Below are 22606 nucleotides of genomic sequence, written 5' to 3' on the forward strand. Positions count from 1 at the left end.
TCCAATACCATGTCATTTGTTGCTAGATTAGTTATAGCCCTCAATGCCATTCCTCCGTAAGAACTTCAGACACTGGTATAAGATGCTGAACAGAACTTAACTCCCAACAGAGGCACAATCTTCATGGTTAAAATATTTGGTACATAAGCTTGATGGTCTCACTAAAAAATAGGCACTACACTTGGCAGTCTCTGATTTGACTGGTGAGAACGGGTCTCAAGTTAAAGGGAACCTGTCACCAGCATTTCACCTATTGAACTTTACTTCTCCCTCACTGGCCGCTGCTATCAAAAGTTCATTGCCGTTATCCACTCTCCTAAACTCCTCCAACTGTAAATAGCGGTCTGCAAACATTTTGCGCTTTATATCGTAATAATCCGGTGTCCCGTTGTACGCACACACTAGAAGAGGACATCAATGCACAAGCTGTCAATCAAAAGTAAGGAGACGGAGTAAACTCTGAAAGACTTGAGGAACGAAGATTTGACTCTTATGCTCATTAGCATACGGTGTGTGAATACTAAAGCTGCAGAGCTGACGAAGAAGACAATTATAGGTTGTATAGAAATGATTTTTTTTTTTTACCCACTGTCACGAGGTATTGGTTTAATTGGTGAAATGCTGGTGACCGGTTCCCTTTAAACTTGTGGTGCAGGGGATATTTGTTCTCGTATGACTCGCTGAGCTGGCACTATGCCATTCACCCTAGCAATACGAAGTCCTTTTCGTGGATCAGTCCCTTGGTAGCTTGCACCCTACCTGGCTATACAATCTGGCAGCTCTCACCCTGCCCAGCTATCCAACAGCGGCTCATGCCCCCCTCTGCAAATCCACCAACTCTGTATGGACTTTTCTCAGTCTTCCGCTTATCCCAGACACCACTTTCTCTCGCGCGCTCTCTCCCTCCTCCACCATTCGCCAACTGTTCCTATCAAATACTTTTTTATTTTTAAAGACTAGACTCCTCCCATTTTTGAAGGGGCCGCACACCAACTAATGTGACGTTAATGTGCCTTCAGTGTCCCGTCTGTACAAAATATATAGTGCTCTATGGAAAATAACTTTTTCTACAAAAACAGTTGCATTACATCACTAGGTGCTTACCGTATATATGTAAGTGGGTTCGGGACATGCCCCATAGTGTGAAATCTAAATCGGCTGCCATAGATTTCCACGGTTCTCTGGCTTAAAGGGATTTGCCCATGAGGGACATTTATGGCACATCCACAAGATATGTCCGATGTGGGTCCAACCTCTGGAACGGGGCCCCCTAAACCCTGTTCTACCTTTCTCGGTTCCTGCTGCCTCCCGAGCCACTTTGTAATTTCCAACCATGTAATCAGGAAAACAGCTGATCTACGAAGTGAATGGCACCTACAGAAGCAGTGTAGCACGTGAGCCGTATACGCAATTTCCGTAACTGCCCTTCACTTAAATGGGAGTTGCAGAAACTGCTACACTGTCTTCGTAATCTGGGAGGCAGTCGGAACTGCGAAAGGTAGAACTATTGATACGGAGTTTAATTGATCTGTTACGTAAAGGGTCATGAGTTCATGACATACGTTTAAAATATGGTGATTGATGACACTTAAGGAATCCGTTACGATTAACATATATACGTCAGGAGATTTATTTATTTTTTTTGTTCCCCAGCATATACAGTAAGTTTAATGTATGTCAAGAACGTGCTGCGCACAGCTGTCTGTCAAATGCTCGTTAGGATGACTGCTATCCTTACCCCTTCCTACGTCATGGGGGGGAAGGTGTGGGTTTTTGATGGGAAGAAGGAAGTAAGCCACTGCCAGACACCTTTTGGCAACAGCTTATCTCCTGCGGGAACTAGGGATCCTTCATTCCCCCCAATATCCACTGTCTCCACACTATAGGAACAACATTCAGGAGGAAAAGATCAGCACTTCTTGTGGAATTGTGAAAAATAAGAGGGGACGTACGCTTTGTGTAATTTGTCCACTTCAAGCTGTTCAACTTTTCCACTGGCTATTTAAACAAATAAAGAAGATTTATTTTTCAAAATTCCACAAGGGGTGCTGATCTTTTCCTCCTGAATACTAAACATGATGTACACATAAATATGTTGATAGTTATTAGATAGATATGAGGTAGATAGATATGTGATAGATAGATAGATAGATATGAGATGGACAGATAGATATAAGATAGATAGATATTAGATAGATAGATAAATGAGGTAGATTTGCGGTAGATAGATAGATATGAGGTAGATAGATAGATAGATATGAGATGAGATGGATAGTGTCTTTATTTATACTTTTTCTGTTATACTAAACAGTCAGCTCTGGGGTGACTGCTCAGCATGACAGACATACACAATGAAGGAGTTAAGAGCTGCATTACTAGTAGCTACTTACATACAGCTAGTGTAGGGGTCAGAGAGCAGCAGGAGTAGAATTCCTGAGCTGTGTAACCGCGGGACACTGCGGCTCGTACTGCGGGGGAGGAACAGGCATGCACACGGTGACTTCTTGCTGTATCCATTCCTTTCCCTCTAGGTCACGAGGAAGAGGGAAACAGCTAGAAACAGGCTGATTGGCTGGCCGGCACAGTGGATGGGCCGGCCCAGCAATGTATTGGATTAATTTATCGCAGTGCTGCTGCTTCAGCTATGCCACTGGGGCTCATCCAGGAGCAGAATCAGCGACCAGAGCGTCGGCAACGCTCTGGCCGGGGATTCCACTCCTGGAGGAGCCATGACTGCAGCGTCAGCACCCGGCAGCCAAATGGGCCCCGGCACTTGCCCAGGTTCGCCGGGTGCTTACGCTGGCCCGGATAATGCCCCTATAGCTTCTCCCAGAGTATATTGCCACCCATAGCTGCCCCATACAGTATAATGCCCCCATAGCTGCCCCATACAGTATAATGCCCGCCATTGCTGCCCCATTCCATATAATGCCCCCATAGCTGCCCCATACAGTACAATGCCACCCATAGCTGCCACATACAGTAGAATGCCCTCCATAGCTGCCACACACAGTATAATGCCCGCCATTGCTGCCCCATTCCATATAATGCCCCATAGCTGCCCCATACAGTACAATGCCATCCATAGTTGCCACATACAGTAGAATGCCCTCCATAGCTGCCACACACAGTATAATGCCCCCATAGCTGCCCATACAGTATAATGCTCCCCATACAATATAATGCCCTCCACAGCTGCCACATACAGTATAATGCCCCACGCAGTATAATGCCCCCCATAGCAGCCTATACAGTATAATGCCCCCCATAGCTGCCCCATACAGTATAATGCCCTCCATAGCTACCACATACAGTAAAATGCCCCCCATAGCTGCCCCATGCAGTATAATGCCCCCATTCAATGTAATGCCCCCACAGCTGCCCCATACATTATAATGCCCCATAGCTGCCCCCACAGTATATTGCCACCCATAGCTGCCACGTACAGTATAATGCCCCTATACAGTATAATGCCTCATACAGTATAATGCCCCCCAAAGCTGTCCCATATAGTATAATACCCCCATAGCTGTCCCATACAGTTTAATGACCCCATACAGTATAATGCCCCCTCAGCAGCTGCCATATAAGCCCCCCTCCTATACCCAGTATAATACCCCCATTTGTATGTACTTATTAGAAAAATAATAACATAATTACTTATATATTCCCCTTCCCACGACGGGTGGAGGGGATGCTTCTCCTCCTCTGCACTGTGCTGTGAGTGACTCGGCACAGACGGGCGCGATGATGTCACTACATCGACTGCGTGTGCCGAACCGCTCGGGGCACAGTGAACGCCGGAAAAAGGCTCCAGCATTGAACCCAACTGAATGTGCGTCCTGCGGGCCCCCCATGTTTAAGGGCCCGGTCGCAGTTGTGACCGTTGCGACCCCTATAGTTACACCACTGCCTGGGACACTGGTCTGCTCCTGAAAACACTGTCATATATGGACAGTGATGTCAGGGGCTTCCCCAGAGACTGAGTCCCACAGCAGAGCCACTAGCGCTCTGCCTGGGACTCATTCTCTCCTCCTTACATGACTGTCCATACATGCTGTGACGACGGGTGCTGACGCCGGCCCCGTGTCTGTAGATAGCATTCTGTGGTAAATAGAAAGAGCTTGTTGGCAATTATTAAAAAGCATTCAATGTCCCCGTCTCCCCCGACATGTTTTGCCGTAGAAACGGCATCTTCAGGGGTATGTGAGGCAACTTGTCGGAGGAACATTGAATGTTTTTTAATAATCGAGCAAGCTTTATCTACATACCACAGCATAGGATCTGCAGACACATCCAAAAAAAACACCTTTGTAACATCAAAACATTTATTTTAGTTCCTAAAAGTGCTAATCCATCCAGCTGCAGGACCAGCAGGGGGCTCCACACGTACTGCAGGTAGAAGCTCCGCCCCACCTGCGGTTCTGCTCTGACAGTCTAAGGCTGGGTCCACACTGAGTTTTTTGCAGGAGAAAAATCTGCCTCAAAATTCTGTTTGGACATATGGAAATATGGTAAACCTACAAGAGACCTCTAAAAAAAGGGAAGCGGGGGGTACCCAAGAAACTATAGAGACAACCGAGGAGCAATGAAGCACGGGGGATAACACACCCCAATGAATGAGACCCTGCCATCATTCGTCAAGGACACCACTGATGTCCTGAGACGATTGGATGGCGTGTATTTGGAAGAGAATATGTTCCTAGTCACTTGTGACGTAGAATCTCTTTATACGTCTATTCATCATGACCATGGAATACGTGCGTCTAAATATTTTTTGGAGATGACCAATTACGATCCTGATTTCATTGAGTTGATTGTAACTCTGCTGGAGTTCTCTCTCACCCATAACTTTTTTACTTTTAAGGACCGCCTCTTCCTACAGCTCCAGGGCACGGCTATGGGGGCCTCCTGTGCCCCTTCCTATGCCAATCTGTTCCTGGGGCTGTGGGAGAGAGATATAGTTTTGAATACCCCCGGTCATGACGCCGTACTTCTATGGTCTCGATACATAGACGATATATTGTTTATTTGGCAGGGTTCCTTGCACGATCTGGAGACTTTCTTGTCTGCCTTAAATATCAATGATCTGAACATCAAGCTGACATGGAAATTCAGTAAGTCATGTATAGAATTCCTTGACATTTTGATTTCCAGAGAGTGTAGTAATGCTATCTCTACAGATATTTTCAGAAAAGCGACCTCGACAAATTCTTTGTTACATGCCTCCTCTTTTCATTATCCATTAGTCAAGAAATCTATTCCGACGGGACAGTTTTTAAGGGCTCGACGTATCTGCTCTAACATCAACAATTTTGAACATCAAGCCTCCGATATGTCAAAACGCTTTCGTGACCGTGGCTATAATCATAAAGACATTAGACGTGGCTACTTGAGAGCCAAACAAGCATCAAGAGAGGCACTCTTGGTAAGTAAACCCAAATTGAAACAATTTTCGGATCAGAACGTAAGATTTATTACCACCTTTAATTCCCAATGGTCCGAAATCCGTAATATTGTACAGAAACATTGGAATGTACTTCTTACGGATCAGGATCTGTCTATTTGCTTACCTAAAAATCCCTCCATTACGTGGAGGAGATCTAAGAATCTACGCGATCTTTTGACAGCTAGCCATTATATCTCCAAGATCCCAAGTAATCCCTTTGGTAGCCGTGGCCCTCCGTGGGGCTCTTTCAACTGTGGTAGTTGTGCAGCTTGCAAATATATTTTGCGAGTACCTTCCTTCTTTAATTCAAAAAGGGATAAGGAATACAAGATAGTTTTCAACATCACTTGTAAAACGGAAGCCGTAATATATTTTGCCACATGCCCTTGTGATTTGATTTATATCGGAATGACAAGTAGACCATTGAAGATACGTGTACTTGAACATGCAAGTAAGATTCAGTCGGCTCGGAATGCCCAAGAGTTTGACCAACTCCAACCTGTTCCTCGTCACTTTCGAGAATTCCATGCCTGTGACCCCAGAGGCTTAAGAGTTCGGGGTATTGATAGGGTCCATTTGGGATGTAGGGGTGGTGATCTCCGTAAGGCCCTTTTGAAAAAAGAAATGAAGTGGATCACACTTTTAAACACCACCACACCTTTTGGCCTGAATGAGGCCACTAGCTTCAAACCCTTTCTGTAACTGTCACCATTTGCGCGAATTTTAATTTTTCTTCATTAATTATTCTTCTTTTATTATGTCTCTTGGGGGGACATCGTCTGTTTAATTGTTCTAATTTTTGTTTCTTATATGTTTATAGTTTTGTTGGCCTATTCTACTGTGATGTTCCTTTGGATCGAATATCCAGTTCATGAACATACTATATATCATGAATTTTTGCGCATCGGGGGATGATCTCTTCAATCAAATTGGACTACATAGTTCCAATTTACTCTATTGTACAGTTGTCTATATATATACTGCTTAGTTGTATATTTTCTTTTTCCTCTCATATCCCCATGTATTACTTTTAATAAAGGAAGGGGAAAGAGAAATATATAGCTTTTATTATTTTTATAATTTTTGTATTTTGTTTATACATTTTTTATTTTTATTGTTACACAGATTTACTAATTAGTAATAGTTTTTATTATTATTTCTATTTATTTTTCTTTATCTACTTTATTTTTTATTTATCTATTTATTAATTAATTTATGTATTTATTTATTATTTTTTATTTTTTATTTATTTATTTATTTATTTTTTACTTATTTATTTATTTCCTATTTTTTATTTTTTATTTTTTTTTATTTATTTATTTTTATTTATTATTTTTTTCATTTTTACTTTTTTATTTTTATATTTATTATTATTTATAATTATTATTATTTTTATTTTTATTTATATATTTTTCATCCTTTTCGGTACAAATTTAATTATTGTTTCACTATTTATTATTCACTTCTATTTCTTTATTCATATTATTTATATTTTTATTTTTTTTATTGGAATGATTTATATTCTCTATTTCCTGTTACTATTATCTTTCGTATATATTTGCCGTATAGATGTCTTTACATGCACGTAATCTGAATGTTTATGCCTATTATGATACCAGTGTGCAATCTCTGTCCATATTCCTTTTCACAATATACTCCTTCTGCACTATTTATTTAAATTGTACATATAGATACATCATTCTTTAAAGACTAATTGTGCTGTATAGTGAATACATATTTACTTTCACTCACTTCATTACTTACACCTTTGATTGTATTCATTTTTTGCTTTATATTAAACTCACATAATGAATTTTTACATTTTTAAATTTTTTAGTGTTTTTCACGTATTCATTCATTTATTTATTTATTTATTATCTTTTCCTTCACGGGGGGGGGGGGGGGGGTTTCACCACTATCTTCCTATTTGATAGAGTGTATATAGGTATCGTTTATGAGGAAATCGTAGACATAAGTATTCAATAAATGTTGACACTGTAAAAGGACAAGGAATGAATCTATTGTTTATATATTCATATTCTTCATATTCTTCATGTATATAACAAATGCTATTCTTGAGTTTTTTGCTATTATGTCTAATTCGAGTTGCATATGGATCACTTATGGTTATTACTATTTTTTAATATATTTTGTATAAATTTGAATATCGATATTTGTCATCTGTACTATAGTTTGATCAAATCGTCCCCAGTTGAGCTCTTTACCAATTTGAGCTGCCCGACATATATTCTCTTTGCCTTTTAATTTCACCTAGTGCTTGTATGTATGTACGCTACTCCACGCATGCGCTGTGAGTATCTCATTCCATGGTGCCAACTTTGTTTGTTCGCATTACCTTGGTGATGTACGCCTTGCGTCCAATGATGTAATGCGTCATCACCATGCGAACACTCTGGCGCTCTTGGTGATGAGGTGTCTCGCAACATGCGGTGTGAGCGTCGATCTGCGCAGCATCCACAGGTGTGTATCATTATTAGTGTCAGCTACCCTTTATATAGTCCCCCTTGTTTTAATATCGTCAGCCTCCTGACGAAGCCAGTCCGTGGCGAAACGCGCGTCGAGGCGTCTTTTGCTCCTGTGAGGCGTCTTTTGCTCCTGTGTTCCATCTCAGTTTTCTCCCATCATGTCCCTAGGTATGTGAGTTTCCTTTATTTTTAGGATATCCATTGATGTTGTTGCTACTGCCATTTCCTTGCTTGGTTCTCCTTACTATTTTGGTTATATATTTCTAGAGCCATATAGCATATTATTGTCTTTTTACATATTATGCAGTCTCCATAGCATCTTTCGTTAAATTTATTCTCACAACACATATCTATTACTTACCTTCTATTCTGGGATTTGACCTTGGATGGTGGACTCTGAGCTGGGTCAGGTCTGCTTAAACCCTTTGGTATACTTATCAGTCTACCGTGCTGCTGCTCTCCATATGTTTGTTTGTATGTTTATTGTATTTTATGTGATACCATGTATTGTAATTTATTAATAAAGACTTATATATTCTTTTACAATACGTGATTATTATACTTTGAATATCATTCATTGGGGTGTGTTATCCCCCGTGCTTCATTGCTCCTCGGTTGTCTACATATGGAAATATGGGACATGACTTATTACGGCCGCATTTTGCGGTCCAGGCACGTTGAAATGAATGCACACGGCAATTTGTACGGCCCATGATTCGCGGGCGGCCACGGGTCACACTCCGCAGCCGTCCGAGTCGTAATTCATGGCCCGTGCACTACGGTCGTGTGCATGAGGCCTTATAGTTCGTTACAAACGTAGCGATACCAAATATGCGTACGTTTTTTTTAACGTGTTCATTTTTTCCTATAATAAAAGACTTATAGGGAAAAAAAGCTTTTTTTATTTTTGTAACTTAGAACTTTTATTTTTACACTTTTATAAAACATTTTTATTAAATTTATTTAAACAATTTTTTTTTTTTGTCCCACTAGGGGACTTGAAGACTTGCACCACTGATTTCTGCTATAATACATTACACTACCTAGGTAGTGTAATGTATTGTCAGTTTGACACCGACAGTGACGTAAAAGGAAGCCTATAGGACCAGCCGAAAGCTGGTCCTCATAGGCTTCCGTACATGGCAACCATCGTCAGCCCCCGAAATCGCATTATGGGGGCTGCCGATGTGCTACAAACCCGATGGGCAACAGGGAGAGCAGGGCAGACACCCTGCAGAGTTAACCACCCCTGTCAGGGCCGGCGTCACTTGGCGGGGCACACTCGGCCGCCAGGTGCTGACGCTGCTGTCGTTAAGGATTCACTGTCCATATATGGACAATGATGTAAGAAGGAGATGAGTCCCAGGCAGAGCACTAGCGGCTCTGCTCCGGGACTCCGTCTCTGGGAAAGCCCCTGACATCGCTGTCCATATATGGACAGTGATGTCAGGACCAGAGCAGTTTCCCAGCCTGGAGTAGCTAGCAACTGCGACCGGGCCCCTAAGCCTGTTGCCACACAGCGCTGGTCCCGCTTCCAACTGAGCCTGCGTCCGCAGATTCAGTTGGGTTGAATGCTGAAGCCTCGCTCCAGCATTCACTGTGCCGTGAGCAGCTCGGCGCAGGCAGGCACGATGTAGTGACATCATCTCACCTGTCTGCGACGAGTCACTCACAGGACAGTGCAGAGGAGGAAAAGGATCCTCCACACATCGTGGGAACGGGGGTAGGTAAGTAATTATGTTATTATTTTTCTATTAGGTACATATAGTGGCATTATACTAGGTATGGGAGGCGGGTATTGTAGCTGCTGAGGGGGCATTATACTGTATGGGGCAGCTATGGGGGGCATTCTGATGTATGGGGCAGCTATGGAGGGCATTATACTGTATGGGGCAGCTATGGGGAGCATTATACTGTATGGTTGAGCCTTTTGGGACATTATACGGTATGGGGGCATTATACTGTATGGGGCAGCTATGGGGGCATTATACTGTATGTGGCAGCTATGGGGAGCATTATACTGCATGGGGGCATTATACTGTATGGGGCAGTGATGGGGGGCATTATACTATATGGGGCAGTGATGGGGGGCATTATACTATATGGGGCAGCTATGGGGGGGCATTATACTGTGTGGGGCAGCTATGGAGGGCATTATACTGTATGGGGGAATTATACTGTGAGCTATAGGGGCATTATACAGTGTGGGGGCATTATACTGTGTTTGGCAGCTATAGGGGCCTTATACTGGCGGGGAGCTATGGGGGCATTATACTGGGGGGCAGTAATGGGGGCACTATACTGTGGGGGGAAGCTATGGGGGGTATTATACTGTGTGGGGCAGCTAATCTACGGGGAGCATTATACTGTGGTGGTCAGCTATGGGGGGCATTATACTGTCTGGGGGGCAGCTACGGGGGGCATTATATTGTGTGGTGGATCTATACTGTGAGAGCAGCTATAGGGGAGCATTATACTGTGGTGGTCAGCTATGGAGGGCATTATACTGTGTGGGGGGCAGCTATGGGGAGCATTATACTGTGGTGGTCAACTATGGGGGTTATTATACTGTGTGGGGGCAGCTATGGGCGCACTATACTGTGTAGGAGGCAGCTACGGGTGGTCATTATACTGTGGGGGCATTCATGAGGTCTGTCGGGCAAGGCAGCTGGGCACAGGCGTGCGCAGGGTTCTGGTGGTGTTGGGGAAGGGTAGGGGGGCCTAAGCTGAATTCTTGCACCAGGGCCCATGAGCCTTTAGCTACGCCACTCCCAGGCAGAGTGCTACTAGGGCTCTGCCCGGAACTATGACTCTGGGGTTGCCCCTGACAACACTGTCCATATATAGACAGTGACGTCAGGGGCTGTGTGGCACTACCTGGGAGGAGGGGGCTGTGTGGCACTACCTGGGAGGGGGGCTGTGTGGCACTACCTGGGAGGGGGGGCTGTGTGGCACTATCTACAGAGGGCACTAAATTTATGGGGGTACAAACTGGAGGCCTAACGTCTATATGGGGGCACAAAGTGATGATTTCTGGCAGTTTACTGCCGCCGTGAGTTCCCCCGTATAGGGGCCCACTAAGTCTGCGTTGCCCAAGGGCCCACATAAACCTGGAGCTGGCCCTGACCCCTGCGGCATTTAACTGTTAAAGTCCAGTCGTAACTGCACGTCAAGGTGCACTAAGTAACTGCTTGTCTGGATGTGCAGTTACGTCAAGGTGCGGCACTTTTTTTGCGAGTTTTCCCCATTGAATTCAATGGGTAGGTAAAACCCGCAACAAAAAGCTAATTCTACCGCAAAAATTGCAAACCTGGCCTCCTGGGGTGACGTTTCATCCCATGTGACTGCTGCAGCCAATCACAGGCTGCAGCGGTCACATGGACTGCAGCTTCATCACAGGAAGCCGGGCTGCACGAAGAACAGAGGGACGCGACGCTATGGCAACGCCAGGGGAGTACGTTTTGTCTTTTTTTCACCTTGGATGTTTTGCCCAGAATTTTCCGTGAGTTTTGGGCCCGATACACTGCATACTTTTAAGCAGAATATCCAGCCTGTGGGAACATACCTCTAGGCTGTGTCCACATGGAGGATTCTTCCTGATGAAAAATCCAACATGGTTTTAGCCAAGATTCCGCAGCAGTAAACCGAATCTGCCCCTCGGATTTACGCTTCAGTTTTGCAGTAAAAACTAACACGTATCTCCACGCACATCAGCCCCATTCAATGGGGCTAAACTGCTTGTGGCTACCTGACGCTGTTTTTGGGCAGAATACACCCCTTATAAACAACGTTGCGTCTCCCATTTAAAATTATGGAAATGAGTGGAATCAATGCTAATTCCGACGTGTGACTATACCCCTTAGGGTGCATTTACACGAGACGTTTTTTGGCAAGCGGTAAAAACCGCTTGCCAAAAAACATGCAGTTTCAGGTGAAACTGTAAAATAAACGTGCTTCACCTGTAAAATCCGTGCAGCCAAAAACTGCATCTGAAAACCGTGATTTTGCGGTTTTTACCACGCAACCAAAAAGTCTCATGTAAATGCACCTTTAACCTGTGCTGTACAAAAAAGGATTGGATCCATCGGCCATTGACTTGCATTTTTTTTTGTGTGGTTCTAGAAAGCATACCTCATAACCTTACACCTCATAAAAGGTTTGCCAAATGAATTTCCTTGACAGGTTTATATCTGGATACATCTGCACAATGGAGACCTATGGATATGTTACAGCAGGGCTTCTCAAACATCTTTTACTGGTGCCTCACCAGCATGATGATTCCTGGGCCTCACAATCGATGTTACCGTCCATGCCAAAATAAAAAATATTGCTGAATTTCCCCTTCATTCGTCTCCTGAACCCAGTATAACATAGAGGGTGCGTGCCCTCGTCCACACGCAGTGGCCAATAGCCACACAACTTTGTTGGTAATACCACAGTGTTACCGGTAAAATTGTGTGTCATTGGCCACTGCATGTAGGTGCGGTTTTGCAGAAAGTCAATCATGTTGCCAATTCCAAGAATGGTGCAGCCTGGGAATGGACTGTGCTGCTCTGTTTATACCACGTCCGCGCCCTTTAGAAGGATTTCCTTACATATACCTCTGACGGAAGGCTGCAAAGTTTCCCAAAGTATAGGCATGCAATGGAATACGTTGTCCATAGTATTCCATTGTTAAAAAAAAAAATACTGCCATATGACGAAAGAACACACTTTTGGCGAATCACCAGGTGAATGGGGCCTATGGATACGTTGATATGTAGAACTTAGGGTGGAATTGAAAAACAACATGGTGCACTTTTGGATGCAGTTGCGTTTTTTACCACAACTCCATTAAAATGCATGTGGTTTTCAATTTAGTTTTAACCGAACCTCAGCGTGTGAATGGACCCTTATGATCACTTTTGTCAAAACTGCCTCCCCTGCTGGGCCTCTTCAACAACTAGAGGGGCAGCTCACTGTTCAACCCCTTAAAGGGGACCTGCCACCTCACCTCTGTCTATTTTAGTAAATACTTGTATTCCCTATGGAAAAAAAATCTGGAGCATCTTCTCTTATAACTCTGCACTGTTCCAATCCTGTTACGCCTCCTAGAAATTTATGAATAAATTGTCAACTGGGTGTTACCATTCCACTTGTCACAGGGTTGTATCCCTACGCAGTGTCACTATCAGCACTGACTGGACATTGTCAGACTGTGTAGGGAGGCCTTGACAAAGCGTGGGTACACGTGAAACGACCGTAAGCTTGTGCTCCACATTCAGGGCCGCCATCAGGGGGGTATTAGGGGTACTGATGTGAGGGGCCCGGAAAAACGTAATTGAAAGGGGGGCCCGGCAACTGCCGCGACTTGCCTTTGGTAGAAAAAAACAGGCACCTGCAATGGGGCCCGTTTTTTTCACCAAAAGAATGTCGTGAGCTGCGGGCCCCCCCTCTCGTCATGGGGGCCGTCAACCACCGCCCGCCCGCGCGCGCGCGACCGAGTGCGCGCACCAGCAAACTCCCGCGTATGCGCACTCGCGAGCGTCCGCAAATGCCCGCACTCGCGACCGCCCGCGCGCGCACTCGCGAAAGCCCGGAAGCGCGCACCCGCGACAGCCCGGGCGTTCGCAGCCGCGACAGCACGCGCACAGCCGCGGACACACATGGACACAACTTACCTGGAGCCTGGCTGGAGGTGAAGGACTGGACGTCTGGACTGAAGACATCGCCTGGAAGACATCGCCTGAAGAGGACTGGAGTGGGAGCCAGCAGCTCTTCTGACACAGTGAGTAAAGTGTCTCAAAGTGCTGTTTAAATATGGCCCTGTTCACACAGAGTATTTTGCAGGCAGAAAAAATCTGCCTCAAAATTCCTTAAAGAATTTTGAGGCAGATTTTGACCTGCCCAATCTTGCCGCGTTTTTTTGCTGCGTTTTTTGCCCGCCGCGATTGAGGACAGCAGACAAAAAACGCAGTGAAAAAGCATGCTGCTTTTTCTTTTTTCCGCGACTAGCTCCCATTGATTTCAGATTAAATCAATGGGAGGCGGTTTTGGAAGTTGTTTGGTGCTGATTCTGACGCAGTGTCCGAGTCAATATCAAGGCCCAAAAACTCTGTGAACTGGGCCTTATTGTTAGGGCTTATTCAGACGAACGTGTAATACATCCGTGCAACGCGCGTGATTTTCATGCGCCTCGCACGGACCTATGTTACTCTATGGGGCCGTGCAGACTGTCAGTGATTTTCACGCAGCGTGTGTCCGCTACGTAAAACTCACGACATGTCCGATATTTGTACATTGATCGCGCATCACGCACCCATTGAAGTCAATGGGTGCGTGAAAATCACGCCCAGCACTTCCGAGAAAAAAAAAGGTACTTTTTTAAATTTATAAAAAAGTTTAGACATACCCCGGCCGTACTTTAGGTGACGCATCTCTCTCTTCTGAACGTAGCCCCGCCTCCTGGGATGACGCTGTAGACCATGTGACTGCTGCAGCAGTCACATGGGATGAAACCTCATGACAGGAGGCCGGGCTGCGCTAAGAATAGAGGATCGCGCCACCTAAACTAAACTTTTTTATAAATTTAAAAAAGTACCTTTTTTTTTTCTCATGTGTGATTTTTGCGGCAGAACCGCAGCATTTCCGCAACAGAGGAGCAGCGATTCCACAGAATAAATTGACATGCTGCGGCTTAAAAAGCCACACTGCAGGTCCATTTTTTTTTCAGCGTGTGAATGAGATTTGTTCAAATCTCATCCTCTCTGCTGCGACTGTAATACGCTGCGGATTGTCCACAATAAAATGTGTTGCATAAAATCCGCAGTGTTCATGCCTAGTGTGTTCCTACCCTAAGGCCGGATTTACACAAGCGTGTGCTTTTTGCGCGCGCAAAAAACGTGGCATTTTGCAAATGCAAATGGTCCATAACAGCTCCGTGTGGCAGCAGTGAATGATGTGTGGCTGTGTGATTTTCGCGCAGCCGCCATCATTATGACACTCTGTTTGTATGTTTGTAAACAGAAAAGCACGTGGTGCTTTTCTGTTTTCATTCATAGTTTATACTGCTGCGGAAGTGCTGGGCAATGCAGTACCAGCAAATTAAATGAGATTTCAAGTAATCTCATCTGCACATTGTGGAATTTTTCCGCACAAAAATTGACCTGTGGTGTGTATTTTAAAATCTGCGGCATGTCAATTTATCTTGCGTTACCGTCACAGAATTGTATCTGACAAGTTTATACAAAAATGCACCAAAATCCACAGCATAAAACCGCACCTTTCCTGATTTTCCTTGGCAGCACAACACATATGGGTTTTAGTCCCCTAGGTACAATTAAGCAGAGACAGGTTAATTAGCAATAAGCAATTAAACAATTAAGGACTTCCCCTATAAGTATGTACCGGAAACAGAGCCCCAGTGTATTTTTTATTTTTCTCTAGGATCAGTTGCGGAAATGGTTCCCTATCCTACCACTGAGGAAAAGATTTGTACCGGGCTGTAGACAGGGCGGCGTCTCTGTCCCTCAGTCACGAAGGTGTACCAAGATGGCGGACATCTTGAAAGGTTGAGGTCCTTCAACCTTGGCGCCTTCTGGCATGGCCTATCGCCCGAGATCAAGGACGAACTTGCTGCTCAAGATCTACCAGCTGCCTTGGACGACCTGATTCTACTGGCTACTCGAGTGGACATAAGGCTCAGAGAGAGATCTCAAGAGATTCGACAGGAAAGATGGATTCCTAGACTGGCGCCTAACTTCCAGCAACCACTCTTGCCTTCTTCTTCTGCTCCGCCCGAGGTTCCGATGCAGATGGATCGGCTTAAACTGTCCGTTCAAGAAAAACAGCGCAGGCGCTCCTCTGGACTTTGTTTATATCGCTGGCCATGTCGTTCGTCTGTGTCCTCAGAAGCCAAAGAAACCCCAACGCCTGGAATTGGTTGGAGAGACAACCCTGGGCGATACAGCATTTAATAGAGTACTGTCCTCCAAACTGTTCATTCCTGTGACCATCGTCGCTGGTGAGAGACCTCATCCAGTCTCTGCCTACCTGGACTCTGGCTCCAGAGCCAATTTCATCTGCCAAGACCTTGTGGATCTTCTTCAGTTGCCCACTGTTCTGCTGGAGAGACCGTTGATCGTTGCCTCGGTAGATGGACTGCCTTTGCCTGACCCAGTTTTGTCTGTGACCAACATGTTAAGGCTCCAAGTGGGAGCTCTTCACTCTGAGATCATCTCCCTGTTTGTCCTGCCCAAGGCCATCAACCCCGTGCTGCTGGGTTTGCCTTTGCTCCGTCTACATGCCCCAGACCTGGATTGAAACTCTGGAGAGGCTCTCCAGTGGGGCCCCAAGTGTCTTGACTGCTGTCTGGTGCATGTCCATCCGCCCCAGTCTTCTCCGCATCAGTCAATGGCAGGGTTGCCTCCTTGTTACTCTCAGATCGCAGATGTCTTCAAAAAGAAGGAAGCAGAGACAATGCCACCACATCGAGCATATAATTGCCCTATCGACTTGGTTCCTGATTCGTCCCCTCCTCGCGTTAGAGTATACCCTCTCTCCTTGCCAGAGACCCAGTCTATGTCAGCCTACATTAAGGAGAATATCTGGTCATGCCCTTCGGCCTGTGTAACGCCCCCGCGATGTTTCAAGAATTTGTCAATGACATTTTTTGTGATCTCCTCTATGTCTGTGTTGTGGTGTATCTCGATGACATTTTGATTTTTTCCCCACATCATGTGACTCATCAGGGTCATGTCTGCCAGGTGTTGTTTCGATTAAGGGAGAATCATCTTTTACGCCAAGTTGGAGAAGTGCGTGTTCGAAGAGAAGTCTCTACCCTTCCTGGGCTATATCATCTCTGATCAGGGTCTCAAAATGGACCCTGAGAAGGTCAAGGCTGTCCTGGAGTGGCCATGCCCCCAAGCATTAAGGGCCATACAACGCTTCCTGGGGTTCGCCAACTTCTACCGACTGTTCATTCCCAACTTCTCTTCTTTGTCAAGTTGTTTCTCCGCTACTGTCTATATTGCCTCAGGTACACGTTCTGGACTATAGACATTGTTTTGTACCTAGTTGGCCAGCTGCTATCCCGCTACGCGGTACAGCCCAGTGGGTCCACACCCCGCGCTGTGACACTACCTCATGGGCAGAAGTCGGGCATATTCCCCTGGATCAAATCTGCAGAGCTTATATGTGGGCATCCACATCAACCTTTGTCAAGCACTACAGGCTCGATTCACTGGCATCAGAGGGTTCTCTATCTGGCAAAAGAGTGCTTGAAATGGCGTCTGCTATCCCTCCCATATAGCTATTGCTTGGCAAATCCCATATGTGTTGTGCTGCCAAGGACGATCAGGAAAACGAAAATTTACTCACCAAAATTTTTATTTCCTGGAGTCCGTAGGCAGGAAAATACGCTGGGGCACGGTTTCCGTTACATACTTAAAGGGGAAGTCCTTAATTGTTTAATGCTTATTGCTAATTAACCTGTCTCTGCTTAATTATACCTAAGGAAGTAAAACACATGTGTTGTGCTGCCTACGGACTCCAGGAAATAAAAAATTTGGTGAGTCAATTTTCGTTATTTACACATGAAAATGTAAAAACCGCACCTGAGAGTAAGGCCACACAGAGCGGCCCTGACATATAATAAATCTTTTATTATAGGAAAACAATGAACACGTAAAAAAAAGTACACATATTTGGTATCACTGCGTTCGTAATAACCCCAACTATAAAACTATAATATTATTTTTCCTGCACGGTGAACACCGCAAATAAAATAAACGAAAAACAATGCCAGAATCACTATTTTTTGGTCACCACCCCTCCCAAAATATACAATAAAAAGTGATCAAAAAGTCGCATGTACGCCAAAATGGTACCAATACAAACTACATCCCGTCCCGCAAAAAACAAGCCCTTACACAGCTTTTTTGACTGAAAAATAAAAAAGTTATGGCTCTCAGAATATGGTGACACAAAAAATTGTTTATTTTATAAATAAGTTATTTTATTGCGCAAATGCTGCAAAATTTAGAAATAACAATATACATATGGTATCGCCGTAATCGTACCGACCCGCAGAATAAAATATAATGGTCATTTATAGCCCAGGGAGAACGCCGTAAAAAATAAATAAAAAACATTGTCAGAATTGATGGTTTTTGGTCACCTTGCTTGACGAAAAATGGAATAAAAAGTGATCAAAAAAATAATCTCATGTACCCCAAAATGGTACCAGTAAAAATTACAGATTGTCCCGCAAAGAATAAGCCCTCACACGGCTCCGGTGGTGAAAAAATAAAAAAAGTTCTGGCTCCCAGACTATAGCGATGCAAAATGTGCAGTGTTTCAAAAGCGGATAGGATCGGGTGCCATTTATAAGTGCGACTCTGGCCACATATCTGCAGATTATTATTTATTTACCCCATTATTATACCCTCTTATTATGCCCCTGATGTACTCTGCCCAGCCTACATGTACCCCCACATTATAAACTGAAATACCAGCAAAACGCCAGAGCTTCTACCAAGCTAAATCTGTGCTCCAAAAGCCAAATGGCACTCCCTCCCTTCTGAGCCCTACAATGTGCCAAACAGCCGTTTACGTCCACCGATATGGCGTCGCCATACCCGGGAGAACCCGGTTAATATTTTAATTGTGGTATTTGTGGCACAAACTGGGCACAACATATAGTGCACTAAAATGGCACATCACTCGAAAATTGTAATTTTCACTTTGCACCATCCGCTGCGCATGAAACCTTTCGCGCACCATGACTTAATAGCATGTCGTGGTGTGGGGGGTGATGTATGGAGAGTCTCACTCACTGAGCCTGTGCCATACACTGCGGGTGTCAGCTGTGTATTACAGCTGACACCCGGGACTAACGGACAGAAACAGCGATCGCGCTGTTACAGGAGCATGTAAAAATGACAATATACTGCAATACATTAGTATTGCAGTGTATTCTATTAGTGATCTAATATCGCTGGTTCAAGTCTCCTATGGGGATTAATAAAACGTGTAAAAACAAAAGTAAATAGTTATTATTAGTGGAAAAAATTAAATAAATATTTAAAGTCCAAAAAAACAACCTTTTCACATTTTTTCTCTAAAGTAATGTATATATATATATATATATATATATATATATATATATATATAAATACACAAAATTGCTATCACTGCGTCCATAAAAGTCCAAACTATTACAATATACCAATATTTAACTTGCACGGTGAATGCCGTCAAAAAGAAAGAATTTAAAACGGCAAGTCCGCTGTTTTTTGGTCACCAAAAATTGGACCAATAAGAACTACAGCTCGTCCCGCAAAAAATAAGCCCTCACACCGCTCTATTGACGGAAAAATAAAAAAGTTATGGCTCTCGGAACGCGGGGAGGGAAAAATTAAAAAGAAAAAGCAAAACATGGATCAGTCTGGAAAGGGTTAATTACTTTCTAATGAAAAAGCATTTATGACCACGTGAGGGGTCTTGCCGTACTCGGGAGAAATTGCTTTACAAATGTTGGGTGGCTTTTTCTCCTTTATCCTTCGTGAAATTGAAAAAATTCTACATTTTAGTGGAAATAATGTTGATATTAATTTACACGGCCTAATTCTAATAAATTCTGCAGAAGACGTGTGGGGTCTAAATGCTCACTATACCCCTAGATAGATTCCTTAAAGGGAATGTGTTGCCAGCAAAACATGTTTTGTTTTTTTTTATTAAACATTTAGTGTGTAGGTGATTAAACATTGTTCAAATTTTTTTTTTTTTTTTCACGAGTCAGGAAATATTATAAATTAGATTCTAATTTATAATATTTCCCATTGCTGGTCACTAGATGGAGCTATTCCCAAAATTGCAGCATTGCATGTGGTAAAGCAACCACATTGCTTTTTGCTGCAAAATTGGGAAAAAAGCACTCGCTCTAGTGAGCTCTGAGAATCCCCCCCTCCTTTATCCTGGCTAGTGCCGGGATAAACGAGGGGATTGAACGGTCTAACCTCCTACACTGTGTGTCGCCATTTTTTGAGCTAACACACAGTGTAGTAGGTTTACATACAGTAGTAAACACACACAAACACGAACATACATAGAAATATCTTACCTGCTCCTGCCGCCGCGGCTCCCTCCGGCCCGTCCGCTCCGTCTGCTGCCGCTGGTCCAAGTGCACAAGTCCGGAAGCCGCGACCGGAAGTAGTAATCTTACTGTCCGGCCGCGACTTCCGGTCCACAGGAAAATGGCGCCGGACGGCGCGCATTTCAAATTGGACTGTGTGGGAGCGGCGCATGCGCAGTTCCCACACAGACGGCGTACACAGAAGTGGATGGGACGGGACCCGTTCGCAGTCCCTATGGGACTGTGGCTGCCGTATTCCATGTCTGTATGTGTCGTTAATCGACACATACAGAAATGGAAAAAAAAATGGCAGCCCCCATAGGGAAGAAAAAGTGTAAAAATAAGAAAAAGTAACACACAAACACACAAATTAATCCAAACGTTTTTAATAAAGCACTAACATCTTTAACATATTAAAAAAAAAATTGTGATGACACTGTTCCTTTAAGTGGTGTAGTTTTCCAAATGGGGTTACTTTTGTGGGGCGTCCACTGTTTTGGTCCCTCGTGGGCTTTGCAAATTCAACATAACACCCAAAAACTATTCCAGCTAAAGTTGAGCTCCAAAAGCCAAATAGCGCTCCTTGCCTACTAAGCCCTGCTGTAGGTCCAAACAGCACTTTATTACCACATATGGCGTATTTACGTAATCGGGAGAAATTGTTTTACAAATGTTGGGGTGCTTTTTCTCCTTTATTCCTTGTAAAAATTACAAATGTCTACGTTTTTTCAGCAAAAAAGTAGATTTTTACCTTTACAGACTAATTCCAATGAATTCAGCAAAACAACTGTTTGGTCAAATTGCTAACTTTACTCCTAAAAAATTCCTTGAGGGGTGTAGTTTCCAAAATGGGGTCACTGGGGGGTTTCCACTATTTTGGTTCCTCCAGTGCATTGTAAACGCGACACGGCACAGAAAACGATTCCAGCAAAATCAGAAATCCAAATGGCGCTCCTTCCCTTCTGAGCCCTGCTGTGGGTCCAAACAGCAGTTTATTACCACATATGGGGTATTGCTATAATCGGAATAAATTGCTTTACATATGTTGGGGTGTTTTTTCTACTTTATTCCTTGTAAAAATTTAAAATTTCTATGTTTTTTCAGAAAAAAAGTAGATTTTCATCTTCACATACTAATTCAAATAAATTTAGCAAAAAAACTGTGGGTTCAAAATGCTAACTATACCCTTAGATAAATTCCTTGAGGGGTGTAGTTTCCAAAATGGGGTCAATTTTGGGGGGTCTTTACTGTTTTGGCACCACAAGACCTCTTCAAACCTGACATGGTGCCTAAAATATATTCTAAAAATATGAAGCCCCAAAATCCTCTAGGTGCTCCTTTGCTTCTGAGGCCGGTGCTTCAGTCCATTACCGCACTAGGACCACATGTGGGATATTTCTAAAAACGGCAGAATCTGGGCAATAAATATTGAGTTGCATTTCTTGGGTAAAACCTTCTGTGGTACAGAAAAAAATGTATTACAAATGAATTTGGGCAAAAAAAAAAAAATGAAATTTGTACATTTCACCTCTACTTTGCTTTAATTCCTGTGAAGCACCTAAAGGGTTAAAACACTTTCTGAATGCTGTTTTGAATACTTTAAGGGGTGCAGTTTTCAAAATAGGTTGATTTATGGGGACTTTCTAATATATAAGGCCCTCAAAGCCACTTCACAACTGAACTGGTCCCTGAAAAAAATAGCCTTTTGAAATTTTCTTGATCTCTCGAGAACACGCTGTGTGTCTGCACTGCCAGAAGCTGGGTGGTAACGAAGAGAAGTGGATGATGCTGATTCGTCAGCATCATACACTCCCATTCCTAACGCCCAGCTAGTAAAAGAAGTAAAAACGCCCCGATGTAACACACACAATACACGCCCAGTTGGACTTTTACATTAAACACGCCCAGTTGGACTTTAGAAAGCCTCATTTGCATAGATATAAAAATGGTCATAACTTGGCCAAAAATGCTCGTTTTAAAAAAAAACAAAAACATTACTCTTATCTACATTGCAGCGCCGATCTGCTGTAATAGGAGATAGGGGTTGCAAAATCTGGTGACAGAGCCTCTTTAACTAGTAAGTATTTTGTGTGGTATTACTATCTGTCTTAGGCATCATTTACACGACCGTGATATACGTCCGTGCGACGCACGTGCTTTTCACGCGGGTCGCACGGACCTATACAAGTCTATGGGCCAGTGCAGACAGTCCGTGAGTTTTGCGCAGCGTGAGTCCACTGCGTAAAACTCACGACATGCTCTATATTTCCCCGTTTTTCGCGCATCACGCACCCATTGAAGTCAATGGGTGCGTGAAAACCACGCAGGTCGCACGGAAGCACTTCTGTGCGAACTGCGTGGTTCGCGCAACAGCTGTCATTCTCTGAATGTAAACAGAAAAGCACCACGTGCTTTTCTGTTTACAAACATCCAAACGGAGTGTCAAAATGATGGCGGCTGCGAGAAAATCTCGCAGCCGCGCATCATACACTGATGACACACGCAGCTGTTAAGTGCTTTTTGCGCGCGCAAAACGCCGCGTTTTTTGCGTGCGCAAAA

This window comes from Rhinoderma darwinii, chromosome 1 (assembly GCF_050947455.1).
Source record: "Rhinoderma darwinii isolate aRhiDar2 chromosome 1, aRhiDar2.hap1, whole genome shotgun sequence".
Taxonomy (NCBI): domain Eukaryota; kingdom Metazoa; phylum Chordata; class Amphibia; order Anura; family Rhinodermatidae; genus Rhinoderma; species Rhinoderma darwinii.